The 12,167-nt window shown below is 46.9% G+C and overlaps 1 protein-coding gene across 3 annotated transcripts in view; it reads left to right on the top strand.

Annotated features, from left to right (window-relative positions):
• LOC143961091 (beta-1,3-galactosyltransferase 1-like) overlaps positions 1 to 12,167 on the top strand; it is a 169,329-nt gene that overhangs the window by 143,948 nt on the left and 13,214 nt on the right. The gene's annotated exons all lie outside the window — the stretch shown is intronic.

Raw genomic sequence — 12,167 nt, 5'->3', positions numbered from 1 at the left:
TTTGATTGCTATTAAGTCCCCTGGTGGGGGGGTGTTAAGTCCGCTGGTGGGGGGGTGTTAAGTCCGCTGGTGGGGTGGTGTTAATTCCGCTGGTGGGGGGGTGTTAAGTCCACTGGTGGGGGGGTGTTAAGTCCGCTGGTGGGGGGGTGTTAGGACCGCTGGTGGGGGGTGTTAAGTCCGCTGGTGGGGGAGAGGAGGATGTTAAGACCGCTGGTGGGGGGGAGGGTGTTAAGGCCGCTGGTGGGGGGGAGGGTGTTAAGGCCGCTGGTGGGGGGGTGTTAAGGCTGCTGGTGGGGGGGAGGGTGTTAAGGCCGCTGGTGGGGGGGTGTTAAGGCCGCTGGTGGGGGGATTGTTAAGTCCGCTGGTGGAGGGGAGGGTGTAAAGTCCGCTGGTGGGGGGAGAGTGTTAAGTCCGCTGGTGGGGGGGAGGGTGTTAAGTCCGCTGGTGGGGGGTGTTAAGTCCGCTGGTAGGGGGGTGTTAAGGGCGCTGGTGGGGGGTGCTAAGGCCGCTGTTGGGGGGGTGCTAAGGCCTCTGGTGGGGGAGGAGGGTGTTAAGTCCGCTGGTGGGGGGAGGGTGTTAAGTTCGCTGGTGGGGGGGTGTTAAGGCCGCTGGTGGGGGTTGTTAAGGCCGCTGGTGGGGGGGTGTTAATTCCGCTGGTGGGGGGCTGTTAAGGCCGCTGGTGGGGAGGGTGTTAAGTCCGCTGGTGGGGAGAGGGGGAGGGTGTTAAGTCCGCTGGTGGGGAGGGTGTTAAGTCCACTGGTGGGGGGGTGTTAAGGCCGCTGGGTGGGAGGGTGTTAAGGCCGCTGGTGGGGGGGTGTTAAGTCCGCTGGTGGGGGGGTTTTAAGTCCGCTGGTGGGGAGGAGGGTGTTAAGTCCATTGGTGGGGGAGGAGGGTGTTAAGTCCGCTGGTGGGGGAGGAGGGTGTTAAGTCCGCTGGTGGGGGAGGAGGGTGTTAAGTCCGCTGGTGGGGGGGAGGGTGTTAAGTCCGCTGGTGGTGGTGGGAGGGTGTTAAGTCCGCTGGTGGGGGGGTGTTAAGGCCACTGGTGGGGGGGTGTTAAGGCCGCTGGTGGGGGGGTGTTAAGGCCTCTGGTGGGGGAGGAGGGTGTTAAGTCCGCTGGTGGGGGGGAGGGTGTTAAGTCCGCTGGTGGTGGGGGGAGGGTGTTAAGTCCGCTGGTGGGGGGGTGTTAAGGCCACTGGTGGGGGGGTGTTAAGGCCGCTGGTGGGGGGGTGTTAAGGCCTCTGGTGGGGGTGTTAAGGCCGCTGGTGGGGGGGTGTTAAGTCCGCTGGTGGGGGGTGTTAAGTCCGCTGTGGGTGGGGGTGTTAAGTCCGCTGGTGGGGGGGAGGGTGTTAAGTCCGCTGGTGGGGGGAGGGTCTAAAGTCCGCTGGTGGGGGGGATGGTGTTAGAAAAAAAAAAAACACGCTGCCACTGCCAAAATTTTAAATCATAAATTGTCATGATGACTTACTTTTCCCATTCTGTGAAGGTTATTACAGATACCTTACTTCAGGCTGGGGAGTGTTAATTGAGAGCACTGGAGACGCCAGGTTCTTGCCACTCTTCGGGGGTGGGGTGATGAAGCAGGTCTCATCTCCTCTGCAGACTACAGCTAGCCATTCCTCCCAGCATGTCACGTTGACGTGACATTCTTGGCGCCGGGCGTCCCCTCCCCTGACGTGCCACACACACTTGGCCTGCCTCTGAGACTCATGGGAGGTGGGAGTTGTAGTCTGCTGCGCTCACACCTCCAGGAGCTTTAGCGCAGCTGGACTACAACTCCCACAATGCAGTGCAGGCTGGGCTGCAGCATTGAGCCAGCCAATCGGCAGTGGCTGCGGCCAGAGTTAAGAGAACTGTGTGACCCAGGCCGCCCGTCACAGCATAAAAAAAAAAAAAGAAATGAACAAACAGCCAGCGGCCATTTTAAAGATAATGTAGGCACCGGCTTGGGGGGAAATTTCCACCCTGCCCCCCAGCCCAGCCCACCCCTGGGCTCTATCCAGTTCACCTCTGTGGTCTAGCGTAGCGGTCGCCAACCAGTGGTTTGTGGACCACTGAAGGTCCAAGGGAAAATTTTGGCAGTCCCCAGTGGTTCTGTCACAATTCAACTATGCGACGGATGTATACCGCCTAATGTTGTTTCCAGTGTTGTTCTCAATGCACACCTACAGTCAATACTGTCAGCGCACATTGATACCTGATGTTTCCTCTGTCATTTCAGCTTGTATAAACTCAGAGAGAGGCACCAGGAGTAGTATAGAGAGTGGGAGGTGAAGAAGGAGGGTACTTCCAATGGCAGTGCTGATCAGATTGTGGGATGGAGAGCGGAGCTCGAGCACATGGCTAGATAAGGAGGTGAGATCCAATTATGAGTCTTTGTGAGGCAGCAGTGAGTGCAAGAGGGCAGAGAGCCAGAGCATTGTGTGTATAAGGCAGAGGTGTGATCCAGGAGGAGGGGGGCAGAGAGCTGGGGCATTGTGTGTATAAGTCAGAAGTGTGATCCAGGGGAAGGGGGGCAGAGAGCCTCAGCATTCTGTGTATAAGGCATGTAAAATTCATGTCAGTGGTCCGCGGGATTCAAAACCGTGAGATTAGTGGTCCATGAGGTCCAAAAGGTTGGCAGCCACTGATCTAGAGAACACACTTCCCCAATGTGAACAAGGTGAGGAGAGGGGTAGGAAGTCTGCAGCCCTAACACATTCCCTGCCCTAGGGTGACAACATTGCTCCTCCCAAAGATAGCTAAGGCAAAGTACGGTGACTGAGCTGTACAAAAATAAATGTGTTATCGGTAGGATCAGCAGGTGAAAAATAAAGAGAAGTTGCAAAAAAACTAGCACAGCCACCACATCGTAGGACTGATGTTCTTCCTAAAAAAATGCTCAAAAAAATGAAAGGAACACTTTGAAAACACATCAGATCTGAATGGGAAAAAATATCATGCTGGATATCTATACTGATATGGACTGGGTAATGTGTTAGGAATGAAAGAATGCCACATCCTTTGATGGAAATTAAAATTATTAACCTACAGGGGGCCGAATTCAAAGCCCCCCCGAAAATCTAAGTGAAAAAATTATGCAGCAGGCTAGTCCATTTTTCTGAAGTTTCATTGCAGCAATTCAAAACGGTACTCAGTAGTTTGTATGGCCCCAACAGGCCTGTATGCATGCCTGACAACGTCCAGGCATCCTCCTAATGATACGACGGATGGTGCCCTGGGGTATTTCCACCCAGATCTGAACCGGGGCATCACTGCGCTGCTGAACAGACTGAGGTGCAACCTGGCGGCATCGGATGGACCGAAACATAGTGTCCCAGAGGTGTTCTATTGGATTTAGGTCAGGCGAGCGTAGGGGCCATTCAATGGTATAAATTCCTTCATCCTCCAGGAACTGGTGACATACTCTCGCCACATGAGGCCGGGCATTGTCTGGCACCAGGAGGAACCCAGGACCCACTGCACCAGCGTAGGGTCTGACAATGGGTCCAAGGATTACATCCCGATACCTAATGGCAGTCAGGGTGCCATTGTCTAGCTCAGGGGTCTCCAAATTACGGCCCTCCAGTTGTTCAGGAACTACAATTCCCATCATGCTTAGTCATGTCTGAATGTCCGAGTTTTACAATGCCTCAAGGGACGTGAAGTTCCACAACCGCTGGAGGCCATAGTTTGGAGATCCCTGGTCTAGCCTGTAGAGGTCTGTGTGCCCCTCAATGGATATGCCTCCCCAGACCATCACTGACCAAGCACCAAACCGGTCATGCTAAATGATGTTACAGGCAGCATAACATTCTCCACGGCTTCTCCAGACCCTTTCATGTCTGTCACATGTGATCAGGGTGAATCTGCTCTCATCTGTGAAAAGCACAGGGCGCCAGTGGCAGACCTGGCAATTCTGGTCAGAAAAATTCACACCAGTGGCCTGCTTGAGGTGATTTTGTAGGGCTCTGGCAGTGCTCATCCTGGCTCAAATACCAGTCCTGCTGATGGATTAAGGACCTTTAACGGCCCTGTCCTGCTCTTTTAGAGTAACTACCTGTCTCCTGGAATCTCCTCATGCTCTTAAGACTGTGCTGGGAGACACAGTAAACCTTCTGGCAATGGTATGTATTAAAGCGGGATTCCGCCGTTTTTTTTTTTTTTTCTTACCTGTGTCACAGGTGGGCGACTGCTACCGTCGGTTAGCATCCACGCTCTGCGTTTTTTTGACCCCCGGCGCGACGATTCTTTTGCTCGGGATAACTTTTTAAAAAAAGTGCTCAGGCGTTTCCCATTTTAAGTGTGGGCGTCTGAAGCCCACAGGCACTTACTTCCTCTATATTGATGACGCTCGGCTCCCACCATGCTCCGCTCCATCTCGCGCATGCTCACTGATACTTCCTCGTGTGCAATGGTGGTAATGGCAGATACAGCTGCCTGCCCACTTTAAAAATGGCAAATTCGGACACGCCCTCGTCACGTGACCGGCGTCCTAACGAAATCTCGCGAGATTTCGCAATTTCATTGTCCCCCCATGGATTCTTGGGAAATAGCTTAGAAATTTCCCAGGGACCATTGCGAGGAGGATAACCACGCCTACTCCCACGGGAGGACAACCCGGTAGTCAGCAGAAACATCTGAAATATAAGGTAAGTAATGAATAGTTTTTTTTTCAGGGTTCATTTAGGTAAGTATGCTATCTTGTGATTTTAATAATATGAAGTTGAATTTTTAGGTACAAAACCGCTTTAAGCTGAATTCCAGTCAAACAGCCAAATATACAACTGACAACTGTGTACAACTGACTTGTAATTGTGTTCAGCAGGTCTTCTGATTTAGACATCCATGTCTAGCATATGATAGTTGGTGACCTGATTCTACTGCATTTGCAATACAGTTCAGTCACTAACCTGCCCCAGCCTGAGATTGGACAACGAACGAAATGCAGCACACTGCTAAAGTCATCACTCTGTTCTGTCCTCAAACATGTTGACTGATTGGACAGTATAAAGTAATAGAGCTCTGAATGGCTCAGAGTGCTACCCGACCTGACTGTACATTTGCAGTCCCTCGCAAAAGTATTCACCCCCCTTGGCCATTTCTCGTGTTTTTTTGCCTCACAACCTGGAATTAACATGGATTGTTTGAGGATTTGCATCATTTAATTTACAGAACATGCCCACAACTTTAAAGATTTTTTTTTTTATTGTGAAGCAAACAACAAATAGGACAAAATAACAGAAAAAAAGTCAATGTGCATAACTATTCACCCCCCTAAGTCAATACTTTGTAGAGCCACCTTTTGCAGCTATCACAGCTCCAAGTCGTTTTGGATACGTCTCTATGAGCTTGTCACATCTTACCACTGGGATTTTTGCACATTCTTCCTTGCAAAACTTCAAGTTGGATGGTTTGCGCTTGTGAACAGCAATCTTTAAGTCTGACCACAGAGTTTCTATTGGATTGGGGTCTGGGTTTTGACTAGGCCATGCCAACACATTTACGTGTTTCTCCTTTGACCACTCAAGTGTTGCTTTAGAAGTGTGTTTGGGGTCATTGTCCTGCTTTAAGGTGAACCTCTGTCCTAGCCTCAAATCACACACAGAGTGGTACAGGTTTTGCTCAAGAATATCCCTGTATTTAGCACCATCCATCTTTCCCTCAACTCTGACCAGTTTCCCAGTCCTGACTGCTGAAAAACATCCCCACAGCATGATGCTGCCACCACCATGTTTCACTGTGAGGATGGTGTTCTTTGGGTGATGTGATGTGTTGGGTTTGCGCCAGACATAGCGTTTTCTTTGATGGCCAAAAAGTTTAATTTTAGTCTCATCAGACCAGAGCACCTTCCTCCATACATTTTGGGAGTCTCCCTCGTGCCTTTTTGCAAACTCAAAACGTGCCATTTTGTTTTTTGCTGAAAGTAATGGCTTTCTTCTGGCGACTCTGCCATAAAGCCCAACTCTATGGAGCGTGCGGCTTATTGACGTCCTATGTACAGATACTCCAGTGTCTGCTGTGGAACAATTAGGTCTCTGTGCTGCCTGGTTCGGGAGTTTTGGTGCATGGCCGTCTCTTGGTAGGTTTGCTGTTGTGCCATGTTCTTTCCATATGGTTATGATAGATTTGATGGTGCTCCTAGGGATCATAAAAGATTTTGATATTTTTTTTAAACCAAACGCTGACTTTTACTTCTCAACAACATTGTCCCTTACTTGTTTGGAGAGTTCCTTGGTCTTCATGGCAGTGTTTGGTTAGTGGTGCCTCTTGCTTAGGTGTTGCAGCCTCTGGGGCCTTTCAAAAAGATGTGTATATATAATGACAGATCATGTGACACTTAGATTGCACGCAGGCGGACATCATTTCACAAATTATGTGACTTCTGAAGGTAATTGGTTGCACCAGAGCTTTTTATGAGCTTCGTAACAAAGTGGGTGAATACATACGTACATGTCAATTATCAGTTTTTTATTTCTGAAAAAATGTTTTATGTATATAATTTTTCTAATTTTACATCACCAACTTAGACTATTGTGTTCTGATCCATCACATATAATTCAGATTAAAAAAATGTAAGTAAAGTCTGTAATGTAACAAAATAGGTAAAAAGCCAATGGGGTGAATACTTTTGCAAGGCACTGTAATTGTAATGAACCCAGAACAGTAAGTCGTTTGTGGCGTTTACATTTTTACAAACTTTTTTTATTGAATTAGATATGAAGATTTGTAGATTAGCCACTAAAGGGAGCTCTCAGGGCTCTGTGCAATCAGTTACTTTATTGAGGAATTGAGCCACACAGGTTGTGCTTTGTTATACTGTAAATGAGTCAACCGAGACTGCATAGACTTACACTATGAGAGATGGCAGTAAAGTACAATTGTTGTGTAGCACTGCAGAAACTGAGCCTACATACATCGATCAGCCATACCATTATGACCACCTACCTAATATTGAGTATGGCTCCCTTTTGCTAACTAGCCCAGACCCATTAAGGCATGGACACAAAAGTAACATCCACAGGAATGGCAGGACCCAAGGTTTCCCAGCAGAACATTGTCCAAAGCATCAAACTTGCCTTCCTATACTGCATCCTGGTGCCATCTCTTCCCCAGGTAATCGATATGATGGAAAAGAAAACGTGATACATCAGACCAGGACACCTGCTTCTGTTGCTCCGTAGTCCAGTTCTGATGCTCATGTGACCATTGTAGAAGTTTTTGGCTGTGGACATGGGTCACCGTGGGCTTCACAGCCCCATACACAACTAACTGCGTTGACCTTTTTTTTTTTTTTTTTTTTTTTATGCTTTCACCCCATCAACTTAATGGAAAACATGTTCATTTGCTGCCTAATATATCCCACCAATTTTCAGATGCCATTGTAACGAGATATTCCCTTTACCTGTCAGTGGTCATAATGTTATGGCTGATTATTGTATGTAATAAGCAAATATGGCTCTATCTATCTATGTATCTATCTATCTCTCTCTCTCTCTCTCTCCTCTCTCTCTCTCTCTCTCTCTCTCTCTCTCTCTCTCTCTCTCTCTCTCTCTCTCTCTCTCTCTATATATATATATATATATATATATATATATATCCCAAATTATTTAGAGAAACAAGGTCTTACAAATATACATATATATATGCAATTTAATTGATTGCATTGCCCTCAGGTGGCAATCAAACACCTTTAGTATAAATGTGCCACATCCTACATAATCTATGAATGCTGAAATTTGGGAATAATGGATTTAATAGTTCATATAAAATTCATACAACACCTTGTTTATAAAAGGGTATGGGACACAGTGGTTTGTCCTAGAGGATATACTTCAATCATATACTTCCCGTGGAGCAATATTGAGAAAATGCCCACACTGAGATGTATGTATCCCTGTTGGTTGTTCCCACAGTCCTCGTCCTCATAGATCAAAAAGAATTGCTTGCTCAGCATGTTTCGCGACCTGAACTCTTGCTTCTTCAGGAGCTTCAATAATTCTAGTTAGAAATACATAATTTAATTAGAATACACTACACAATTGTTGTACCAAGTTATAAGTGTGCTTTTGTATACAAAACTATATGAATTCACCAATAGTATGGTGCTTAAACAAAGGGTTTCAGCGCTCACCTATGCCAGGAAGTTCGTGACCGCAAAGCGACCCCTTCCGAAAAGAAGGGACAACTGGGGAAACTGGTGCTGGGCAACAGCCACAGAATAGGCCCGTGTCAGGATGTGAGGATGTACAAGATAACTGAATATAACAAGTATTTGAATAAGTATTAACAATTACTTCAATTCAAATTAGAATTTGAATAAGCTATAATGCTGTGTCCCATACTCGCATATCAATTGATATGTAGCCACTACTGTTCACATCGCCTTAAAACAGGTACTTTGCCAATCTATAGAAAAAAAACATAGAGTTGGCCCTCCCAGGATCTTTAACTTTAACTGTCTTTAATGTGATGACACACTTACCAAGTAACTTGGGCTGAGAAAGAAAGAAAACTGACAAACCCAAAAATACCTTAGTTCACCGATCCAGGATAGAGGGATTCGGTCATAGAAGTGTGTGCCCATACACAGAACGTGTGCACACATCCTACCACCAACAAGCTTTTATATCCACTTCCACTTCCAAAAGGGCAGAGGAGACAGGGATGCTGTGAGGACAGGGCAGATATATATATACACACACTGATGCCAAAGTAACTACTTAGCTGATACCAGAGTGTGGTGCATGGTAAAGTACCTGGAATTGCGGTGGTTCCGGGTCCCAAGTATGGGGCTGCCTTTACTGTTCCACGGGGTGTGGTGGACACCTCCTTCCCTCAGAGCACCTGGGGAATGATGTCCTATCCTCGTTATGTGTACACCCTGACTTAGCTTGTTCAGACTGGCGTCTCACATCACTCAGCCAGGCCACTGGTGCACGCACCACTTGGTCTTGTACCATAAATTTGAAACCACCCTTGTCAACTTCATTGTTTTGGAAGTGATACCTGAGGACCCACGTAGCGGCAACTGGGACAAACGCATTCTCCAGAAGGAAATATTCTGGATTGAGTGTCTTGAAGTGACAAAGCCACCGGGGTTCAATGACGTGCTATCATACCGGCCCTTCCTTTGAGGGACTTGTGTGATGCATTGACCCCTGGCTAAGCACTAACATCATATGATATATGTCACCTGAGCTGACAATACATTAAATTACAGAGACCACGGATTTGTATACATACTGCTAGCTCTGACAGCTTTCAAACATACATGAAATTTTTCCTGCCTAAAAATCCCTAAATAGATCCAAACATGAAATGCCTTTTAAAGTCAATGTTAAATTAATAAGTATGTGTCAGTATAGCATTTTTACAGCCTGTATTGTACTGCTAGATTTGAACCATTTTTACCTGCTAAGAATCACTAAGGCCGCGTACACACGGGCGGACTGTCTGTCCAACTTAGTCCGCTGAAACGTGTTTCAGCGGACAGTCCGCTCGTGTGTGGGCTTCAGCGGACTTTTTCAGCGGACAGTCTGGCGGACTAAGTCTTTCGGAATTTCCGTAATATTGTCCGTCCAACTTTGGTTTCAGCGGACAGTCCGCTCGTGAGTAGGCAAGTTGGACGGACTAAGTATGGCGCATGCTCAGAAAGGATTTACATGGCCGAAGGTTGCATTGCAGTGTATTGGACGTCGTATTTCTAGTCCCGTCGTACGTGCTGTACACGTCATCGCGCAAGCTTTCAGCGGACTGTCTGTTCATCGTGTGTGGTCAAGTCCGTTCATTCAAAAGTAGGACGGACTGTCTGTCGGATTGTCTGACGGACTTAGTTGGCCAGACAGTCCGCCCGTGTGTACGCGGCCTAAGAATCGTTTTCTGGCACAGTGTTACACTATGTGGTGTGTGTATACAGGCATACCCACTTTTAAGTACAAATTGGGGTTTATTTACTAAAGCTAGAAAGTGCAAAATCTGGCTCACTTCTGCATAGAAACCAATGAGCTTCCAGGTTTTATTACAAAAGATTAATTAAACAAGCTAGGGTTAGAAGCTCATTGGTTTCTATGCAGAAGTGAGCCTGTGGGGTATGCCTGTATGTGTATATATATATATATATATATGTGTGTGTGTGTTTCCCTTGTTTGTGACCAGGATTTCTGACCACAGTTCCTCCTATGGCCACTGGGGGCATTAGTTGAGTTGTGTGGCCGCCCAAGCCGTTAGGGTTGCAGCCCACTCTCCCAGGTCCATATTGACCCGGGACAGCCAGGGCTTGCATTCACCCACGGCAACCACAGTGTCTCCTAGGTTCACAGCGGCCGATGTGAATGGCGGACACTGGGATCGGCGCGTCCGTTGTTCTAGTGTGCATCGGGAGGTCGGCTGGAGCCCCAAGTGGGCCCCCAAAAAGCCCTGGGTCTCGGGCATTCACAATTATGTTATCAGCCCTGACCCCGAGTGGGGACCAATCTGACTCCGAGCGTGGCCAAGTGACATAGCAAGTCCCACCTTCTGGAGCCTGCAGCCCCCATGATGGACATCCCACTGGTCTAATACCAGGACTGCGGGACGCGTGATGTCCATCAGATGCTACCATATCAGATGAGACAAATGTGCTATTGCTTCAGTGCGCATGTGCCGATGACATTGGCATATGCTGATACATGGGATATTTCCTAAACCGTGCGGATTTAGGAGATATCCGCGGTAGCTACAGGTAAGACTTATTATAGGCTTACCTGTAGTAAAAAGTGGTCTGTAAGGGTTTACAACCACTTTAAGGGTTCACTCTTTGGACACACATCCAAAGAGCTGAACTGGTTATAGTGTTTATTTGACATCATGAACACTGCTTTTATCTTTTGAGTTATCCCAGAACTACAGGGGAGGAGCTTGTGAATGATCTCAGGGCAGTTGGGATCACAGTCACCAAAGAAACCATTGGTAACATAATATGCCGCCATGTATTGAAATCCTGCAGCAACCGCAAAGTACCCTCCTCAAGAAGGTACATGTACAGGCCTGTCTGAAGTTTGCCAATGAACATCTAAATGATTTAGTGAAAGGTTCTAAAGAAAGTGCTGTGGTCAGATGAAACCAAACTTGATCTCTTTGGCATTAAGTCAACTCGCCATGTTTAGAGGAAGAAAAATGACCCTAAGAACATCATCCCTACAGTCAAGCACAGAGCTGGAAACATTATGCTTAGGGGATGTTTCTCTGCTAAAAGTTGCCTTGCCGCATTGAGGGGCCAATGGACAGAGCCATGTGTTGTAAAATCTTGGATGAGAACTTTCTCCTCTCAGCCAAAACACTGAAGATGGGTCATGGATGGGTATTCCAGCATGACAACGTCCCATAACATACCATCCATCCATACCATCAAGACAACAAAAGAGTGGCTCAACAAGAAGCACAATAAGGTCATGGAGTGGCTTAGCCAGTCTCCAGACCTTAATCCTATAGAAGATTTACATAGGGAGCTGAAACTTCGAGTTGCCAAGTGACAGCCAAGAAATCCATCCTGTGATGCGTGCAAACCTGTTAACCAACTACAAGACATGTCTTATCTCTGTGCTTGCCAACAAGGATTTCTCCACCATGTCCTATGTAATTTTTTTTGCTTGGGGATCAAATACTTATTTTACTCACTGAACTACTTAATGTGATTGTAGTCGTATTAGTGCAATTGTGACAGAGAAAATTGAGTACTGTCCGTGATACTTTTTTTATTTGCACTAACATACAATTATTCAGGACAAGCTTTCGGGGTATGTCCCCTTCTTCAAGGTCCAAGCAGTACTGACCCTAAAAATGAGTACTGCTTGGACCTTGAAGAAGGGGACATACCCCGAAAGCTTGTCCTTAAAAATTGTATGTTAGTGCAAATAAAAAAAGTATCACGGACAGTACTCAATTTTCTCACTCACTGAACGGAAACTCAATTTATAAAATGTGTATCATGTGTTTATTCTGTATTTTTGGTTAATATTCTGTATCATTTAAAATACACCTATAATAGGCAGGTTTTCATAAACTTAAAAACATCCCCAGACACATTAACCACTTAAGGACCGCCGTATTGCCATTATACGTCATCAGAATGGCACAGGCAGGCACAATCACGTAGATCTACGTGCCTGCCTTCCAGCGGGTGGGGGGTCCGATCGGACCCCCTCCCGCTG

The sequence above is a fragment of the Lithobates pipiens genome, unplaced genomic scaffold (genome assembly GCF_037356315.1).
Source record: "Lithobates pipiens isolate NorthernLeopardFrog02 unplaced genomic scaffold, aLitPip1_a1.2 Scaffold_8, whole genome shotgun sequence".
In the NCBI taxonomy this organism is placed as follows: domain Eukaryota; kingdom Metazoa; phylum Chordata; class Amphibia; order Anura; family Ranidae; genus Lithobates; species Lithobates pipiens.
This window is presented reverse-complemented; position numbering and strand designations above follow the sequence as displayed.